General features: G+C 40.0%; 1 long non-coding RNA gene across 1 annotated transcript in view; it reads right to left on the bottom strand.

The window, feature by feature from the left end:
* LOC134739586 (uncharacterized) overlaps positions 1–21,946 on the bottom strand; it is a 141,245-nt gene extending 119,299 nt beyond the window's left edge. Inside the window, exon 1 of the long non-coding RNA XR_010126386.1 lies at positions 21,875–21,946. This is a non-coding gene — a long non-coding RNA (uncharacterized LOC134739586). The remainder of the gene's footprint in view (positions 1–21,874) is intronic.
* Positions 21,947–22,160: the final 214 nt, after the last annotated feature.

Raw genomic sequence — 22,160 nt, 5'->3', positions numbered from 1 at the left:
CACTTGGTGTGAATGTATTAGGGGCAAGGGGCTATTAAATCTGTGTCTCAGGAATGACCCAGGCCAGGGAACCTAAGCTCTCATCATCTTCTCCCAGCCACAGCCTCGGGCCTTGAACCCTTCACTGTCTTAAATTTCTCTCCTGTCAGACTGTTTTCCCCCATCTTCCTATCATTCATTCATTCATCCAATGAATGCTTAGAGAGCATTTGCCCTGTGCCAGGTACCATGCAAAGCTTGGGGGATGCAGTGGAGGCCCAATGTCCACCCTGCCTTCAGGCAAGGGCAAGCATTCCCCTCTCCATTCTTTTGCACAAGCACACTTATGTGGCTGTGGTCTAGGATCTCTTTTCAACATGTTTCTCTCTGCTGCCTGGCACCGTCCCTAGCCAGGCTTCCCCCACCTCCCCACATATCCTGCTTCCTTCACATACAGTTGTCATGCTGTGAAACTGTTAAAGGGCTTCTGCTAGCAAGCATCAAGGACACAGCCTTAATAATCATATTCTTTAAATCAAATCAGCATCAAGGACATCGTATTGAAGAGCCTTATGCCTTAGAATCACCTCCCTCGAGAAACTTTGCTGTTTGAAATCATATCAGGACCTGCAAAACGAAAATAAACCAGCTTTAACCTAAGACAGATGGAATGCTGAGTGTGTTAAAGCAGCTCTGTCTTGGTCTAGGAGTCCATCAGTTTCTTTGTCACCACTTCTGTTAATCAGAAGCATCTGTGCTTCCCTAGTAACATGTATTAGCTCTGTTCAAGCATAGCTGGGGTGAACTGTTCCCAAATGCAGGGCTCACTTGACTGGCAAGTTTAATAAGTTAATGTTTGTTTTCCAGAACTCAGATCTGTTATCTCATCAACAGTGCTTAATCTCAGTGTTTCCATGGACTGGAGTCCCTCGAGTCCTTCATGGTTGGATGACCAAGATGAAATAACTAGACGTGCTACTAAGAGATTTTTTCAGGTGAGGGAAGGTGGACCCAGACAAAGAGATGCAAGGAGGTTACTGAAGTCTCCACGCTACACTTGAACATGATACAATTCTATTTCCAGTAAATGTGACCAACAATCCTGTCAAGCTCTCATCTCCTATGGGATGAGAAGCTCCTGAAATAATATCTTAGACTACCTCATAACTTTTCAGTCACATACTGTCATGAAGATAGATTTATTTCATTATTTAAGACTCAACCCAGTTCATTTTAAAACTTCAGGCTTGGCTAGAGATAGTGTCTGCAGTGACTCACACCTGTGATCCCAGTACTTTGGGAGGTCGAGGCAGGTGGATCACTTGAGGTCAGGAGTTCAAGACCAGCCTGGCCAACGTGGCGAAACTTGTCTCTACTAAAAATACAAAAAAATAGCTGGGCATGGCGGTGGGCACATGTAATCCCAGCTACTCAGGAGACTGAGGCAAGAGGATCACTTAAACCCGGGAGGTGGAGGCTGCAGTGAGCTGAGATGGCACCACTGCACTCCAGCCTGGGTGAAAAAGTGAGACTCCATCTCAAAAAAAAAAAAAAAAAAAAAAAAAACTTCAGCCTTGCCTTTGAGTAAAAGCTATGAGGGTGTATAGTGGAGGAAGTGTATAGTGCAGAGTGTATAATGAAGGAAGTATCTCTCAAGAACGGAGACATGGCATGTCCTTATCCCTCAACTGACTCAAGATCATGGCTTCATGCTCTCCCTCCTACTTCTATGGTCAGGAAAAAACTGAGGCCTGAATAGTTAAAATCAAGATCCTTGCTCTTTACCTGGCCTAAGTGCTTCTGGAATACATGCATGCTGTGAAAGGAAGGGGAAAGAGAGAGATTTCATGCACATTTCATTTGTATATGTCCACTTTAAAGGGAACGTGGTCTCAAGAAAAACTCAAGATTCACTGTTTGTAGATGTCAAAGAATTAACATTTTCTAGGTAAAAGTAATGCCACTGGCAATCATTTATGGGTATTTGCCAAATGTCTGTTAGGCAAACCTCTAACACATCAGATCCATTCTCTTAGTAAATCTATTTGATTCAACAAAAACTGTGTCCACATACACTGAGTGTGCAATTGTTCATATCATTGTCTGTTTGTGACATTAAAAGCATAAAGCAAACCATGAGTTCAGGCTTATATATTATGTAAATAAGATTGGAATTTATTCAGTATGACTGAGGGTACTAAAAATAACATGGCATTTGTCACTGGAATCTGCAGGCAGAAAGCTCAGAATGTTCACTCACAAGTAAAGACACAACAATGAGACATACCACTAGTACCAATCCAAATCAGAAGTATTCACTCATGAGAAATATTTTCACGATGAAACAAAAGAAAGAGCAGCTAAGAAAATTTGACTTCTGCTTAACAAGCAATCCAAAAACCCCTGCTCAAAAGATGTTTAATAGTGGAATCTTTTTTATTCTGGTGGATTATTCAATTCTGAGCTAAAAGTGCACCTTGAATGACGCATTAATAGCTATGAAAGACATGAATCTAGATTGACATAGAGATGAGTAACGCAGACAGAATACGAACAGATATACAAACCATATGCACACACCAGGATGTTGGGAAACAGGCCTGGGAGAGGCCAGAAGACAGGGAAGATAGCACTAGACTGATTTCTTTTGAAGAATTATGGGGAAAAGGAAGCGCTGATGGAGTAAAAAGGAAAAAACCCTGCCACGGAGGCTACATTTGACCTTGGTTCTTGGTTCCCTTCACCAGCAGGTTGACTCAGTGTAGAGCTTGCTAAAAACGTCAGGCTGCTGAATGATCTGTTGCTTTAAGGCTTCTGTTGCCATGGGAACAGTCATCCTCTATTTTCTGAAAGGTGGTTAATAACTGGATATGAGAGTAATCAGATTCTGTCCCAAACTTGAATTAAGCTCACTTCTGTCTCTGATACTGCCACCCTGGGTGTTATTACTGAAAATTCAGAATATGTTGGGAACTAACATCCAGAAAAAGACACTAGGTCTATTACAAGAATTGATTCAGATTCCTTGGTGTGGGTCTGTGAGATATGACGACAAAATCATGATGCATGTGTTTGAGTGCGAGTGCGTGTTTCAGCAAACAAACCAGAACTTGCATAAAGAAAAGCACTCTGTGTCTTGCAAAGCAAATGAGGGATATGTGCTTAGTTCAACACTGCTATCACTGTTGGAAACTTTTCTAGAACTCTTCTTTTTGATACTATCTTCACAGCCCCTTTAAAAGCCACTCTGGGAAATCCATTTCCTAACCTTGTAGACATGTCTTATGCAGTGAATACATAATTTTATGCCAGTGCCAATGGCCACTGTGATTCAAGAGCAAGAAGGAGTGAACTATTTTTATTTAAACTAGGAGAAGAAGCAAAAACCATCCTTAAAAATTACATCTATGGCCAGGTACAGTGGCTCACGCCTGTAATCCCCAGCACTTTGGGAGGCCAAGGTGGGCAGATCACAAGGTCAGGAGATCGAGACCATTCTGGCCAACATGGAGAAACACCGTCTCTACTAAAATACAAAAAATTAGCCAGGTGTGGTGGCACGCGCCTATAGTCCCAGATCCTCAGGAGCCTGAGGCAGGGGAATCGCTTGAACCCAGTTCTCCAGAAGTTGCAGTGAGCCGAGATTGCGCCACTACACTCCAGCCTGATGACAAAGCAAGACTCCATCTCAAAAAAAAAAAAAAAAAAATTACATCTACACAGACCTATTGGGATAGCTATTACTCAAAAACTAGAAAATAATGAGTGCTGGGAAGGATGTGGGAAAATTGGAAACCTTGTGCATTGTTGGTGACAACCTAAATGGTGCAGCCACTGTGGAAAAAGGTGTAGAGTTTCCTTAAAAAGCTAAACATAGAATCACCATATAATCCAGCAATTCCACTTCTAGATATATATTCAACAAATTGAAAGCAGAGACTCGAACAAATATTTGTCCACCAAAGTTCACAGCAGCATTATTCATGATAGCTAAAATGTGGAAACAACCCAAATGACCATTGACATATGAACGGATAAACAAAATGTGTTATATGTGTATATTGGAATATTACTCAGCCTCAAAAAGGAATGGAATTCTAATACAATTCTACAGCATGGATAAACCTTGAGGACATTATGCTAAGCCAAACACATAAATTAAGCCCAACAAAAGGACAAATATTGTATGATTCCACTAACATGAGGTACCTGAAATAGTCAAATAATTCATAGAGAGAGAAAGTAAAATGGTGATTGCCAGATACTAGGGTGAGTAGGGAACGGGAATTATTATTTAATTGGTACAGACCTTCAGCTTTGGAAAGTGGAAAGGTTTTGGGGATGGATAGTGATGTTAATTGCACAACAATGTGAATGCACTTAATGCCAAGGGATTGCACACTTAAAAATGCTTAAAATGGTAAACTTTATGTTATGTATATTTTACCACAATAAAAAAATTTCTATAAAGTCAAAGCCAGGAGTATCTTAATTATCTTCAAACCTGCCAATTCTCAGTCAATTTCTCACCTTCACAGCTGATACACACAGAAGTTCTCCAGGACCAACTCAAACATTTGAAAATAAAATGGTTTTCCTGGCACCCTAGGCCAGATCCTGGTTTGCACTAATAGAAGAGAAAAGCAACCTCACAGCAATGAGACTCAGTCCTACGTGGCATTGCCAGATTTAGCAAATAAAAACATGCAACACCCACTTAAATTTGAAATTTAGATAAGCAACAAATAATTTTTTAGTATATGTATGTCCTAAATGTTGCATGAGACATAGTTATACTAAAAATTTTTGTTGTTGTGCCAAAGTTCACATTTAAGTGGGCATCTTGTATTTTATCTGACAACACTAATCCTAAATGAAACTGCTTCTGGCCAACAGCATCATCTCTTGCCTTTAAACACTGACTCAAAGTCTGCCGCTGCCTGAGTCAGCTGCACTCAGGCGTAAACCACACTGTTATCAGAACTTCTAGTGCAGAGAGTAGAAAATAAAGCACAGATCTGGTCACAGCCGTTTTCTCCCATTATGCAATAGTCAATATATGTCCAAAATCTGCCACTTCAGCCCTTGTCCTCAGCCTTGGGATTAAGTTATATTCCATCCTACCCATTAGCTCAGCTCTCCATGAGGTCTGGAGCCTAGACTAGCCTGGTGGATTTATCAGTCCTCCCTAATTTCTCATTAGATTTAGAAACATCACATTGAAAAGCTGTTTACCATATCATTTCAAGCTCTCTTATATAAATATGTTCATGATGATTTCCAGTGACAGGAAGGCCATTTTAAAACTATCACCACCAAGTTTTTCTGTAAATACACCCCCTGTGTTATTAAACAATTAGTGCAATTGTCAAGTAAACGTCATGAAAAGGACATTACAGTCTTCATTTTATATCTAAAGAAACAGAACAGTCACTGGCTTTCTCAGTCAATAGTTCACTCTAAATCCATCACTTACTTCTCTCCACCTGCCTTTCCAACCCCCTGGGATGCTTCTTTTCTTAAAATCTGGTGCCATAATTGGGCATGTGTGTGTTTCCTGCCTTGATACCACTTGTTTGTTTTCTTGGGTCTGATAATCCCTATTGTTACATCTGTAAAAAGGAAATATTCAAAAGCATATGAATTACACTAATATGGAATTGGTCATGAGGATGGTTTGTCCTTCACTGTGTCACTCCTGGGACAGCTCAAGGGACACACATAACCCTTTCTACAGAGCATATTCCATTCTAGTTCCTCAGAGCAGAAATATGCAACTCAATCCAACAAGTACGCATAGGGCTCCCATTATGCAGAAGGCACCACTAACTGAAGCCAAGGAGCCAAATTATTAAGACATTGTCACTGCCCACTAGGCACTTATAAACCCAGGATGTTTGCCCTTAAGCTTCTGACCACACCTTTTACATTTTCCCCCACTGCTTTCTATTCTTCCACCTACTCCTTTAAATCCAGGCATTTTGCTGGGATCTAAGCTTGGTCTGCCTCTGTTTTGTCCTCCATTCTGTTCCACGGTTCAACTTTGATGTTTATGTTGTGTCTGGCAAATTCTCTTACTCTGCCCTAGGCCCGGATTTTCCAAATTCCCTTTGGACATCTCTTTCTGGATATTTGTTCCAAGCTCAACATACTTCAAACCCAACACATATTCTTCCTCCCCAATTCTTGCTTCTGTACTCCTTATGTCAATGATATCACTATATTCCAAACAGAGGAAACTGAAACTCTCCCTCCTCACCCCTCCACACAAGCAATTACAATACCCAGCCAGCTCCACTCCTGCAATGGCCCTCAGCTCTGCCTCTGCCCCCTCCCACTAGCCATGCCTTGGCTTTTTTCCTCATCCTCGCACATGTGTGCCACAGTTATTGTGGAACTGTCTCCCCAACCTCCAAACTCTCCCTTCTCAAATCCATCTTTTAGGCTGCTACCAGACTTGTCCTACAATCACTAGTTAAATCACACTACCCTCCCACTCAAAAACCCTTAGTGTCTCCACATTGCCTGAAAAAAAAAAGTCCTTAGAATAATATTCAGGGCTCTGCCATCTGGCCTCAACCTCATTTCTAACTCTTTCTCCCACTTCATTGCTCCAAATTTCGTATATGTAAGCCACATAAAAAATTGCTCCTCTGGCTCTTTGATGAAGGTGTCTCCTCCTTGTAAATTGCCCCCTGTCCTGGAAAGAGCCCAGTTGCTTGAATCAACATATCTTAATTCAAATGCACTTGTGTCATATTGGTCAAATTATCTTTACCTGAGTTTCCTTACCTTTAAGATGGGGATGATAATTATATGTGCCATGGAGTTTTTGTAAGTTTTAAGAGATAATACATTTAAACGAGCTTAGAACAATGCCTAATGTGCACATTTTATTTCCTGTCATTGTTATTTTTTAAAATTTACCTGTATTTATCAACTACTACTCATTCTTTAAGGCCCCAATAAAATGCCACCTCCCCACAGAAACTTCCTCAATTGCCTTAATCAAAAACCATCATTAACTCCTCCTTCCACCTCTCATCAATAAGTGTGTCACTCAAGATAGCACATTTTTCACATGACTTTGCATTCTAATTCATTATTTATAGGTACATCTGCCCAACTCTTCCCCAACCCGTACCCCCACCCCACTCACAAGCTCATGAGTGGCAGCCTCCTGTTAATGTCAGGCCTTTTGGGGCTCCAGCTAAACTTTTTCAATTTAGTACCAGAGGATCAAAAGAAAGTCCTTGATTTTCAAACCTAAACCCCTGCTGACAACACTTCTCTCAATTGTACTTGAGGCTACAGAAAACCTTTTCATTTTCTGTTTTTACTCCAGTTGCTATAGTAAATGGCTAGTTCTCCCTCATTTTCTTGCTCTTGGAACTGGTCCTTAATTATAAGCTCTTACCTAACAATTGTTTTCAAAAAAAATTTAACAATTAGTTTTTAATTCACTAGAAATCACAGCTTTTTCTTCAACTTTTGTTTAAAATCTATGAGAACCACTCCACGGTGACCAAAAAAAAAAAAAAGATTTGAGAAGTTTTGGAATAATATCAATAAACAAAAGATGACCAACTACAAATTATACATTTGGGTGTGTGAGAGCTCCCAAATTTATCATCAAGTACACTTCATCGAAGAAAAAAAATTTTTCCAAAGAGGTTCATGGTCTAGAGGTAAAATAGTTTCTATGTCAAAAACTGCAAATTTTGTTCATTTTTCATTAAGGTATAATGGTCTGCCAAATTAATAAAATTTGGATAGACTCGCTCAAAGTTTCACATTCCAATTAGAGAGTAGGCCAAAGCTCACAGAAATTTTACTCAAGCAAAAACTTATAGTTTCACATCCAGACCCTGCACTTCATGTTATTGACTTTGCAAAGGAAATCCTAAGGAAGATGAGTACAAATTAAGCCTCCCAGTTTCACCGAGAGGCTTGTTTTCCTTCTCAAGCATTTTCAAATTCAAAATAACCTTAATTTACAGGAAGTTGAAAGTCATTCTGTTTATTCTACACATTTGGGGGATGTGTTTACAAATATTCACTGGACATAAAGCCTCAATGTCTTACTACAAACCATCTGACTTCAGAAAACTGAATACATACAGCAATAATTAACAACAGATGAAAATTTTACATGCTCAGAGTTTCATATCTTGAACTTGGGCATACCCTTCAGGGTAGGTACTCATTAGAGCAACAGGGCTTTTGAGAAGCAGGTTTTCATTACTAAATTCTGTTTCTAGAGCACCACTCAGACACAGAGGAAAATATTATTCTCTGAAATGAAGTGTGGTTAAAAATAGAAAGCAAATTAGTAGCCAAACTTTGAAATTTCCTGAGTTGAACTTTAATCCTGTCCAAGAAGTGGTTATTGTGAAATCTTTCTTTTTAGCTACAACAAATGAATAACTAAATGAAATTCACCAATAGAAGCACCACAGCATGGAAGTTATGAAGCTCTTCACACTTCCTAGGAAGAGAAGTTTGAGTTTGAGCTTCAACTTTATATGGTGGTGTTTCTCAGATTTCATATTTTAAACCGTCTGGGTAATCCATGTCTGCCAATGATTCACAGAATCACAGAATTCTGGAATGCAACCATTTCGTTTTACAGATGAAGAAAAGTAGCAATGTGCCCACAGTAAAATTTCTAATCATTTACAATGTTGGGATAGGAACTCAGACTACCTGACCTTCTACCCCAGTATTCCTTTTACTCCAAAACTAGGCGTGCCACAGCCCTTCTGCCAAAATCACAAAACTGTGGGTTGCAGGGCCCTGGAGGACAAGATAATAAAGAAGCCAGAGTATGCACAGCAAATTGCCCACACCCCTTAGCTAGGCAGGCCCTGACATCGCCAAGAAAGAGACCACTTCCATCCTACATCCACTTGGAGCATGTGCCCTCAACCCAAATACTCGTGACAGGTGTCTGGAGTGGGAATGGCCAGAGTGGGAACCCCAGAGTGGATGTGGGCAGCCACTAGAATTCTTTCTAGGACCATGCTAGCTGAGAAAACCCCAGCTGCCACCAGATGAAGGAAAGATAGTTGCTGCCGGCTGGAGCTACCAGATTCTCCCTGGTCAAGATTTCAGCCTTCCTTGTGGAAATGAAGCCTCCTCTATTAGTCCACTAGGGCTGCCATAACAAAGTACCACATACTGAGTGGCTTAAATAACAGACACTTATTTTCTCATGATTCTGGAGGCCAAGAGTCCAAGATCAAAGAGATGATTTCTTCTGAGGCCTCTGCCCTGGGCTTATAGGTGGCCGTCTTCTCTCTGTGTCTTCAAATGGTCTCCTCTGTACATCTCTGTGTCTTAATTTCCTCTTCTTAAAAGAACACAAGCAGTATTGGATTAAGGGCCACCTGAATGACTTTATTTTAACTCAGTTACCTCTTTAAAGACCCCATCTCCAAATATAGTCACATTTATAGGGACCAGGAGTTAGAGCTGCAATATATGAATTGGGAGATAAAATAGTTCAGCCCGTAACACCTCCTGAACATATCCAAGAACCAACCAGAAAATAACCACTGGCTTTCTTCCTTCCTACAGCTCTTGCTTCTACTAACTGCAACAGATGCAGACTCATGCTGGTGCTGACCACCCAGCCAGGCCTTAAAATTACACCATCTGCCAGACTGGCTTCCCCGGTTCAGGCATACTCCTCTTTCTCTCTCTCTCTCTCGCTCACGCCACTCTCTCGCTCTCTCTCTCTGTCTGTCTCACACACACACACATGCACACACATATACACACAACCATACACATACATATACACACAACCATACACATACATATACACAGTATTTTCTTGACTCTTTTGCTGGTCTATGTAGATCAGACTCTTCAATTCTGTTAATATAATCATAGAGAATGTCCTAAATTCTGAAAGAACCATAAGAACTTCTAAAAAGCCCTATAGAGATCCACTGGGGAAGAAGCTCTATCAATCCCATTTAACCCCCTGTGGTAGGCAGAATTTTAAAGATGTCCTCCCAAGATTCTCATCTCTGATTATTCAATCGAATATGAATCTAAATACTACTGTGAAGGTGTGTTGCAGACAGAATTAAGGTTACCAATGAGCTGGCTTTAAAATAGGGAGATTATTCTGGATGACCTAGGTAGGCATAATTATGATCACATAAGCCCTTAAAAGCAGAAGAGGAAGGAAGAGTCCTTCAGAGAGGTGCTGCAGGATGGAGGAGACCTAAGAAGAGGTTGGAGGGATGAAGAGTGTGAGAGGCACTCCACCCACCATTTTTGAAGATGGAGGAAGGGGCCATGAGCCAAAGAATCCAGGTGGCCTCTAGAAGCTGACAAAGACCCCTGGCTAAGATCCAGCAAGAAAGTGAGGACCTCAGTCCTGCAAACACATGAAACTGAATTTGGCCAACAACCTCAATGAGCCTAGAAGTGAACTCTTCCCTAGAGCCCCCAGGAAGGAACGCAGCCTGGCCAACATCTTGATTTAGGTTTTGTGAGCCCTGGAGCAGAGAAATCAGCCTAGCCAACCTACGGTTCTGACTTACAGAAGTATGAGATGATAAATTTGTATTGTTTTAAACTCTTAAGTTTGTGATGATTTGTTACAGTAGTGATAAAAACTATTACACCCGTCCTGTTATTAAATGTAATTTCCCTCCATTTTTCTCTTTTGGAAGTAAACTTGTTCTTACATCACCTAAGCATTCTGAGTGGTAGGTATTATTATTTACCATTAATTACGGGTCCATATTAAACTAAAAGTTATGCAGATTCTATAAATGACCCCTCAGAATCAGTAGTTTACAGCCTCAAACAGGACACTACACATATATCTTAATATATCCACAGTTGTTTCTCTGCCCTGAATTCTGCCCATGACTGCTAGGAGTTGACTGTACCCTTTGGATATCAAAGATTCCTTCAGAGACCTCTGTCCTGTAGATAAATCTTGAATCTGATCCCAGAAAGAACTGCTCTAATCTGCTTCATTGCTATTTGTAATGTTCACCCTTGTGACCTCACATAATACTTGGAAATAATAATGGCATGATGTTTTTTAAAGCACTGTCTTGAAATAAATGAAGTGAAATATCAGAAAAAAACCCACACCATCAAGGGGATAAAAATAGCAAGAGAAAAAGGAACAACCCAAGCTCTAGGCAAGAATCTCCTGAGAGAACAATAGAAAAACACAACTCTGTTTTGGCACAAGAGTCCCAGGAGAGATATTGTTCCAACCCACCTCTAGGGCATGGCCACCCCTTGAGCTCTTCCCAGCACAGAACCCATGTTTGTAACTACAAGCTAGGATTTCTTTGGTCAGCACAAAGAGGCCTTAAAATCTGTAACAAACTCCCATGATTCTAACCACAATCTCCCAAATGTTGCCTCCAAGTGTCAGATCCCTGTCACTGGTTGCCTGCTAGACATTTCTTTCCAAGTCTCTCATGAGCACCTCAGACACCACTAGAACATGACAACTCATTGTCTTCCTCTCCAAAGCACACCATTTCTCAACTTTCTCTTTCTTTTGAGCTACCATTTGTTGGACATCTGCCTTGTACCTGGCACTGCACTCATATGTTACATACAACATTCATTTAAACTCACAAAGCTTTTACAAATGTGGAAAGTGTATTTCAGAGAGCTTAAATTGTTTCTTAAGATCAGGGCCAATTTTGCTGGGAATCATCCCTGTCTCCTCTAAAAAGAAGCAGCTTTCTTACCCTTGTGGGTGCTAAGCTCTGATCTTCTAGTCCTGGACTGCTGGTAGCCATCTTGCCTGCCATATGCAGAAGAAATGAAACACTGAGAGAAATGAGTTAAAACATGAGGGAAGGCGAAATGATGGAGAATAGAGTGTGGAAGACAGAACATGATCAGTCAACATCCTTTGAGTGTTCAGATCAAGTACCTGTGGCCACTTCTGTTCTGCATTTTCTAGTTTTGGAGCAAGCAAATTCCCTTTTTGTGCTCAGCCCTCATTGAGTTAGGCTTTGTCACTTGCAACCCAAAGTTTTGACTAATATGTCCCTCTGTTCAAGAAAATCACTGCTACCTTTTATTCTCTTTTTCTTTTCATTTTGGTGTTTATGAAACTATGATTAACGAAGTAATGCAGCTACATTGTGGTTTTAGTTCGTAATTAGAATATATCTAACATATTAATCACTTGCGTGATGTTTCCAGGAGTTTTATAAGTTCCTTGGTTTGGTTGTTTGTCTTTTGATTGTTTTTTTGTGTGTTAAGTTACCCAAAATTTTATTGGCTACTAAAAAGTGTCAGTTTATCCAATAGAATAAATAATATAGTTCATTTAAAAAATTAAAATTCCCATTGGAATTTACTCCAATCTGTGATATATCTGAAGTTTTTCACAAGATGGTATTTTTCCTCAACAATTTTAGTTCTGTAACGAAGTCACATTTCAATATTTAAATTAGATCTAGAGATTTTTAACAAATATTGAATAATATTTTTAATTGTTTACTATTTTTCAAGCTATTATTTTTAAATAGAAAAAAATTCTTTTTTGAAAAAAAGAATAATGGTCACTAGATATAGGAGTAGAGGAGCCCACATCTAAGGTAATGTCAAGTGAGTAGTGAGGATTTGTTTTTGAAAAAAATTAAAATACATTTTACAAGTGAGGTATAGTTTTCTAGTTTATGAAAACATAAAATTCCATTTAGTTAGAAATAGACCTCCCAAGCGAAAATCAGTATAACCTTTTTCAAGGTCACTTTGGCAGCACCTACAAACAGGTCACATGCCTTCCCTCAGCAATTCTTCTCTAGGAATCTGCCCCTCGGATATTAGAACAGTCACAGCAGCACTGCACACAAGAGAAAAAACTGACCACATATAAATATCCTTCATAAGATTAAAGTTATTTATATACACAACAAAATACTACACAGCTATTAAAAGGAGGTACTAAATTGGAAAGATATACACTATATATTAGTTTAAAAAGAGCAAATTACAGAGCCATATATACAGCATATTAGACTATAAAACATACGTATATTACAAAGCGACTTTAACACCTTTTGACCTTGACCCTTGTCATCCACTCTGGCATTGTCCAGTGCCTCCTGATCTTTTCAAAGACCATTTATTCATCTTCTCTCCTCCCCACCTCCCCTGCCCCATCCCTTATGAAACTCTCCAATGTCTCTTCCCACTGCTCTAAATATGTAGACCCAAGTCCAACTCATGGTCACTATGGATCCTCTCCTGTTCCTGGATTTCACACAATCCTTCATCACCTCACCTTTGTGCATGTATTTCCATCTGCCCTCCTCCTCACATCCTAGACCTCTGTCCCTGCCTCTTTCCCTCATCAATTTCTACACATCTCTGTTGGATAGTTCCTATTTCCTCCCCAGATCTGCTTGCCACCCTTCCCTATTCTACTCTCTGCCCCAAGAAGCAAACCTGGTGGGGTCTGTCTCCCTTGCCTACTGGCTTCCCATTAGGTTCAGCCAATAGGAAGCCCAGCAGGAGCTAGCGGGGGACAGAGGTATTTATTTCCTCAGCTCCTTTCCCTGCTAGGCCACTTCAGGATTTCTGGTCCTTCAACCAAAGATCCCAGCTCCTCTCCATAGGGCTCTCTCCTTCTGGGTTCTGAAGTGGCTCCCTTATCCTTTCAGCCCAAGGAATGTGATCATCCCGGTGTTACTATGTTTAGGTGCTTCACTATCCCACATGACTCTCCTACTCCCACCACATCTCTGTAAAGGGTGCCTGAATTAAACTCTCTTCAAATATTATCATCTGTGTGAGCTGGGACAGGGGCATCATCTCAGCTTAACTGTCACTTGTTCGGTGATGGGATCCACAGACTAGTATAACATGGCACCCTGACTATGGAGTTATAGCATCCATCAGAGTTTGCAATTATATTGATTTCTGTAATTAATTTTTTCTCCCTCTCTCTTACTCTCGCTCTTGTTCTCTTTCCCATTTCTCCACCACTAGACTGTAAACTCCTTGAGGGCAAAGACAATGTCTTTTTATTCCCCCTTGTAGCTACAGTAATTAGCTCAGTGTTTCCCACGTTGTAATGAATAGTACTTGCTATTGGGCCTAGAATTAAACTCTGTATTGTTCTATTATTGCATATATCCTTGTAGTGTCCTTTTCCCTCAGGAAGAATCAAAGCACTGATTGTCATCTGCTTCATTGTCCTGCATGCAGACATGATTAACAAATGCTTGTCACACTAAACTGAAGGCCTACAGGGAGCCATGTACGCGTTTAACCGGATGGTCTTTGACAATATTCACTTTGGCTCTGATTTTGGAAAAATATCAAAGATCAAATACATTCTAAGAATAGTGAACAAACTGTTTGGGGGGGAAATACACTATTCTCAGAGTTACATTTGTTTTCTTTTATGATATGAAATTCTTTTTATCTTTTGTCAAAACATATGGACTAAATTAAATTGAAAAGATTGTATTCCCTTACTATGCAGTTTCATAATGTCTTTCTTCAAAATTGAAATCTCTCAGTTGTTTTAAATGTTATTTTGCTAAGGATTTCTTCCTCTAAACTGACTAAAGAAGATGGAAGTGAAATAACATGGATGTAATTATACCCTGAAAGAAATTGTAGCAACTGATGTGGAAAAATGAAAATGCCAAAGGCAAGGACTTGCAATGAATGACAGGTGGAAGTTTTGAAAGCCTATGATCTTTCTACTGTTCTGCTCTCTAGTGTAATGCCTTAAAAGAGCATAGCAAAGCAGATCATTATAAAGGCGAGTAGTATAAGGTAGATCATTTCAAAGGGCATCTTTATAAAGCAGCATACATGTTCCCACTAGAACCACATTATAATTTAAGATTGAGTCCTCTACTGTAAGACATGGTACACACATAGTGGAAATAGTCACATAAGTGATTCCAATGGATGAGTATACAGATTAGAAAAAAATAGTAAAACTGACAGAATCATTAATTTGGCCCGAACAAATATTTAGCTGAAATAATAAATAGTAATGAAACATTTATTTACCATCATTTTGTTTATCTTTCTCCTTAGAATTTAGAAGAGCTCATGCATGATTTGAATAGTTCATGTACCCAAAAAACAAATAAAAGCTTTCCAAGAGATGTAAATACAAATGCCTGTTTCTTATTTGTATGTTTGCAGGCCGAGATTAAAATTTTATCCATTGAAGTCGCAACCCTATTCAAAGTGGCGACCATTCTTTTCACAATAACCATTGCAAAATCTAAATATTTGTAGTCACATTAAGAACCTTAGTTGTGGTCCAGGTGTGGTGGCTCATGCCTGTAATCCCAACACTTTGGGAGGCCAAGGCAGGTGGATCGCTCAAGTCCAGGAGTTCAAGACCATACTGGGTAACATGGCAAGACCCCTTCTATTCAAAAGATACAAAAAAAAAAAAAGGAGTCAGACGTGGTGGCACGTGCTTGTGGTCCCAGCTACTTGGGAGGCTGAGGTGGGAGGTTCACTTGAGCCCAGGAGGCAGAGGTTGCAGTGGGCCGAGATCACACTACTGCACTTCAGCCTGGACAACAGAGTAAGACCCTGTCAAAAAAGAAAACAAACTTAATTGTTACTACCCAAGGGAATCTACAGATTCAATACAATCCCTATTAAAATATCAATGACATTCCTCACAGAAATTTTTGTAAAAGTTTTAACTTGTATGGAACCAACAAAAGACCCCAAATATCCAAAGCAAACCTAAGCAAAAGAACAAAGCTGGAAGCATCACACTACTTGACTCCAAAATATACCACAAAGCTGAAGTAACAAAAACAGCATGGTACTGGCATAGAAACAGAACATAGACCAATGAAACAGAGTGGAGAACCCAGAAATTAATCACACATTTACAACCAAGTGACTTTTCTAAAGGTGCTAAGAACACTTATTGGGGAGTGGACAGTCTCTTCAATAAATAATGCTGGAAAAACTGAATATCCATATGCAGAAGAATGAAACTAGACCCACATCTCTCACTCTGTATAAAAATCAAATCAAAGTCAAACAAAGACATAAGTGTAAGACCTGAAACTTTAAAACTACTAGAAAAGCCGGGAGCAGTGGCTCACGCCTGTAATCCCAGCACTTTGGGAGGCCGAGGTGGGTGGATCATTTGAGGTCAGGAGTTTGAGACCAGCCTGACCAACACGGTGAAACCTCATCTCTACTAAAAATACAAAAATTAGCTGGGTGTGGTGGTGCATGCCTGTAATCTCAGCTACTTGGAAGGCTGAGGCAGGAGAATAGCTTGAACTCAGAAGGCAGACGTTTCAGTGAGCCGAGATCATGCCAATGCACTCCAGCCTGGGCAACAAAAGCAAAACTCCGTATCAAAAAAATAAAAAATAAAAACTACTAGAAGGAAACATAGGGGAAACAGTTTAGGTCATTGGTGTGAAAAAAGATTTAAAGTCTAAGACCTCAAAGGCACACGCAACAAAAGCAAAAATAAACAAAAGGAAGTATATCAAACTAAAAAGCTTCTGCACAACAAATGAAACAATCAACAGAATAAGGTGCAACCTACAGGATGGAAGAAAGTATTTGCAAACTATTAACCTAACAGAGGATCCCTACCCAGAATATACAAGGAACTCAACCATCTCAACAGCAAAAACAAGCAATCCAATTAAAATGTGGGCAAATGATCTCAACAGACATTTCTCAAATACCTAACAATGGCCAAAAAATATACAGAAAAATGCTCAGTATCACCAATTGTCAGAGAGAAATGAAGATCAAAACTCTAATGACGTACCATCCCACCCCAGTTACAATGGCTGTTATCAAAAAGAGAAAAAATAAATGCTGGTGAGGATGCAGAGAAGAGGGAACTCATACACTGTTGGTGGGAGTGTAAACTAGTAAAGCCAGTATGGAGGTTCCTCAAAAAAAAAATTAAAAATAGGACTACCATATGATCCAGCAATCCCACTACTGGGCGTTTATCCAAAGGAAAGAAGATCAACGTATCAAAGAGACATCTGAACCTATATTTATTGCAGCACTATAGCCAAGATATGGAATCAACCTATGCATATAAAAACAGATGAATAGGTTTTAAAATGTGGTGTATATACACAATGGAATACTATTCAGCCATAAAAAATAATGAAATCCTGTCATTCACAGGAGCATGGATGGAACTGGAGGACATTATGTTAAGTGAAATAAGCCAGGAAAAGAAAGTTGAACATCACATGTTCTCACCCACATGTGGGAGCTAAAAAAAATTTATCTCATAGAAGTGAAAAGTAGAACAGAGAATCCTAGAGGTTAGGAAGGGTAGGGGGAAGGGAAGGATAAGAGATTTGTTAAAGGACACAAAATAATAGCTAGATAACAGGAATAGATTCTAGTGTTCTATACCACAGTTGAATGACTACAGTTAACAATAAAATACTATATAGTTTCAAATAGCTAGAAGGAGGATATTGAGCATTCCCAAAACAAAGAAATGATAAATGTTGGAGATGTTGGATATGCTAATTACCCTGATCTGATCACTATATATTACATGTATCAAAAATCACTATGTACCCCATGAATATGTACAATTATTATATGCCCATTAAAAAAATAAAGGAACTTTAGTTGTATGAGTAGATTCATGGAACTTGTATTCATTTATTCTTTTACTTCCATAATACGGTAGAATCTCAGGAGTAAGAGGAAAAGGAGCAAGATGGTTAACTGCCAAAAAGACCTGTAAGTGGAAGTAAGAGAAAAGATTTGGGAGTCAGTTCCTTGTCAAATGATGCACTCCAGTTCCTTCTGCTTCATCTGATTTGGATCACAAAGCTGACAAAGGGCAGGCCTGAGGTGGAGAAGCTGGCTCATCTGTGCCCTGGCCATAAAATCCTTTGCATTCTTAGAGGTTTCATCACCATCCGTACATGTTTGGCAGCATTTCCCTCATCAGAAAAAAAATGAAATGTCAATGGAGGGTATAGATGGATGTGTATTTTTTTTTTAAATGTCATCGTAGTAGAGGTTATGTCTTAGATTTTCTACAAGTTCTCGAAAAACTTGAAATTTCTGTGAATTAACACCAAAGAACACGTTCTCTTCTGCATCAATTTCCCAGAAAATACCCCTGATTAGGGCTCAGGGTGGAACTTCAGAAACAGAGTTGGAAATTCGTGCCTTCAAACACGCTTGCTAATTTAGGTCTTCTCCCACAGTCACAAGACAGCTGGGGTGACAAGACCCATCCCTCAGAGGATTCCATGTAACCTTCACTCTGAGGCCTGGCGGTCTCTGCCTCACATCACCAACTGCTTTTTAATTTCCTCCACAATACTAAACTAAATGCCAGGTCATGACAATACACTTCCTAATGGGAAAATAGAGACTTCACAGGCGCTAGGAAAGAACAAAGGACATGAGCTGTCTTTAAAAAGAGCAAATTGACTAATGGCTTAATAAATAGGCTTTCTCTACTGAGTGAGGCAAAAATAAGTTGAATGACAATCCCACGTTAAAAAGAGATTATAAAGAAACTAACCCTTGACCCACAACTACAGCAGGTTAGATCAGGAGATGGCTCTCATGAGCAGGAGACTGCAGGAATTAATAACTCTTAAATGACTTCTGGCTTAGCATTTTCATAGTATGCTCAAAACCATCTTCATTATAAACCAGGACTTGTGTCCCTGAGCAAGACATTCAATCTCTCTGAGCCTCCATCCCTTACTTGTAAAATAAAATGGACTTCAGTGCACAAAAGAACAATTTGAGGGGCCGGGTACAATGGCTCACACCTGTAATCCCAGCACTTTGGGAGGCTGAGGCAGGGAGATCATTTGAGCCCAGGAGCTTGAGACCAGCCTAGGCAACAAAGCGAGACCCTTTTTCTACAAAAAAATCAACAAGTTAGTAAGCTGTGGTGGCATGCACCTGTGGTCTGAGCTACACAGGAGGTTGAGCTATGAGAATCGCTTGAGCCCAGGAGGTCAGCGTTGCTGTGAGCCGTAATCGCATAACTGCACTCCAGCCTGGGTGATGGAGTGAGACCTTGTTTCAAACAATAATAATAATAATAATAATAATAATAACTTCGGGAGTTTGTTTAAAATGTAAGCTATCAGGTCTCATTCCAAGAGATTTTGATCAGTAGGTCTTGAGCAGGAATCTTATTTTCCAGATATAGTTTCCAAATTTCATTCCACAACATAAGATGTGCATGAGGTTTTGTTTGTTTTTTTAAAACTTTTTCATTTTTATGGGTACATCGTAGGTGTATATATTTATGGGGTCCATGGACAGGTTTTGTTTTTAATTTTTAAAATTCTACCTCTATAATTCTTCCTTAATTTTTGAATATTATGGAATGTAGAATAAATGTTTTCTATTGACAAAGTATGCAAAAGTTAGCTGTAGATTTGGGCAACATACATAAAAAGAGAAAAAATATAAATACCTTTTAACTTAATATGGAAGTAGTCCCTGCTTATCTGCAGGGGAAACACCCCAAGACCCCCAGTGGATTCCTGAAACCACAGGTAGTACTGAACCTTATATAGACTATGTTTCTTCATATATATACACACCCATGATGAAGTCTAATTTATAAATTAGACATAGTAAGAAATAACTAATAATAAAATAAAACAATTATAACAATATACTATAATAAAAGTTATGTGAATGTCATCTCTCTTTCTCTCTCTCTCTCTCTCAAAATAGCTTAATGTACTGTACTCGCCTATTGTCAGACTGCAGTTGACTGAGGGCAATTAAAACTTCAAAATGAAAACCTCCAGTAAGGGGAGACTACTGTAATTTTAAGTCAAATATTCCAAGAAAATAATCCCAAGAGCACACAGAGGTTTTGTACAAAGATGCTCATGAGCAAATTATTTTAGTGGATAAAAAAAAAGAAACCTTCAAAGTGACAAAAACAGAGCAATGGTTAAGTAAGTGATGGTACATTCATAAAATACAATATTATAAAGTAGTTAAAATTGTTAGTATGGATAAATTGCAATAGTGTATTATTCATATATATTTAAGTTCCATGAAAGTTAAGTTACATGAAAAAAATAGTGCAAACATCATATACACACACACATACACATTGCCACACCCACACACACATTGCCACACCCACACATCCTCCCTACCCGCTATAATCCTACGGAACAGCACAGGAGAACAAAGCCACAGGCTGCCCACAGAGTGATCCTTTCTTTTCTTTTTTGCCATACTTGACCTGAAACAAATAAAGTTATTTTTCCAAAGAAGTGGTGCGGTGAAAGGGTCCACCCACTTGTTTTAATAGGTTTCTAATTGTTTAAGTGTGATAAGGCCAAGAAACGACATCACTGAAAAGATAGAGGTCACACCAGGAACCAGGACCCCCTCAGGAGGCAGAGGGAGGGGGATCTGTGCATGAATGCCTTTTTTGTGGCTTACAGAGAAGGAACTTGCCAGGCAGGGTCAAAAGGCATAGGATGGACTAATTGAAATAATTTCAGCGGGCTCTGGGGCACAGGGGCTGTCCCTGCTTGTCTGGTACTGGCCCTGGGGTGATCGGGGTGGGTGGACAGTAGCCAGCGGAGATAGTCAAAGCGTGGGCCAGTCACTTGTCTAGGCAGGGAAACTGGCCTCTAGACAGGGCCTCAAAACTGGGTCAAGACAGCATTTAGAAAACAATATTATAACACCTGAAAGAGGTTGCAAAATAAAGGTCATTACTTGAAATTCTCTAACACTGTGGGTTGGGGAGGGGCGCACCCAGAGACTACAGCTGTGATACTATTTTATATATACATTTTCATCCAAGGTTTCTGACTCGTAACTCCCATAGCCCTTGTGACAGTGTTTTGTTGCAATGTTGGAGCACTTTAGATCCCAGAAGCAGGCCTGAGAAAATACAATCTCTCTCTGACCGTCTCCTGCCCTCCTTTCACCTGCCCCTTTTTTTCCCAGGCAGGCCTTAGGAACTAAAAATATACTCGAATTTTTCCCTACCTTTCTGTCTTGCACTGGCCAAAAAGAAATTCTCTGACCTACCTTGTCTGATTGTAGGTCATAAGACCCCATTTCAGAAGAGGTCCTGCCCCATTCCCAGGAGGAAGGAATGCTGCACAGAGAGGCCGAAAAGAATCTGAACAGACAGGCCTTGCTGGGTTTAGAGCATACTCTTCTTATCCAATCACATTTTGACACAGTTGTCTCTGCTTCTATTATGGACAATCAATGCAGCCTCCAAAAAAGGCCCAAAGGACAGGGTTCGAGGGCTTCCAGGGCGCTGAACACATGGAGGCTGGCGGGAAGGCGAAGAACTCATCCACGTGCTAGAGCGGGGGCACGTATCCCAACTCCACGAGGACAGCAGCTCCTGCACTCAGGACCATTCCAGACCTCACCCTATGCGTGTTTTCATGTGGCTATTTATTTGCATCCTTTCAGATATCCGTCATAATAAACTGGTAAGCATGAGTGTTTCCCTGACTTCTGTAAGTCACTCCAGCAAATTAATTAAACTCAAAGAGGGGGTCATGGGAACCCCAACTTGAAGCCAGTCAGTCAGAAGTTCAGAAGGCCCGGACTTACGACTGGTAAGAAGGAAAGAGTGGTCTTGAAGGACTGAGCCCTCAACCTGTGGGATCTGATGGTATCTCCCAGCAGACAGTGTCAGATTTGAATTGGAGGACGCCCAGCTGGTGCCTGCTGCAGAAGTGATTGCTTGCTTGGTGTATAAGGGAACCCCCACCACCACATTTGGTCACAGAAGTCTTCTGTGTTAATTGTTGGGGTGTGAGAGAAAAGGAAAAACAGAGTTTACTCACACTCAACAGCAATACTTAAAATCTTTCCATTTATTTTCTTACCCACTTCTCTCACCTACCGGATCTGCTGTTCTCAAAATAACCTGAGAAACATCTCCAAACCTCTAGTTAGTTTCTTCTCCCCAGTTGCTTCCTTCATTTGTCCCCAGAAAGGCTGAGAACAAGTCTGGGAGAGTAAGATCCTCCTGACGGGGGCAAATGAGGGAAGAGACTGACCCTTGAAAGCTAAATAAACTCTGCCAGTTGTACCAATGCCAATGTCTGGGTTTTGATAATGTTCTATAGTCGCACAAAATGTTACCATTAGAGGAAACTGGGTGAAGGGTACACAGGACCTCCCCGTAC

The sequence above is a fragment of the Pongo pygmaeus genome, chromosome 4 (genome assembly GCF_028885625.2).
Source record: "Pongo pygmaeus isolate AG05252 chromosome 4, NHGRI_mPonPyg2-v2.0_pri, whole genome shotgun sequence".
Lineage (NCBI taxonomy): Eukaryota > Metazoa > Chordata > Mammalia > Primates > Hominidae > Pongo > Pongo pygmaeus.
Note: the sequence above shows the minus strand (reverse complement) of the source record. Positions and strands in the feature narration are given on the sequence as shown.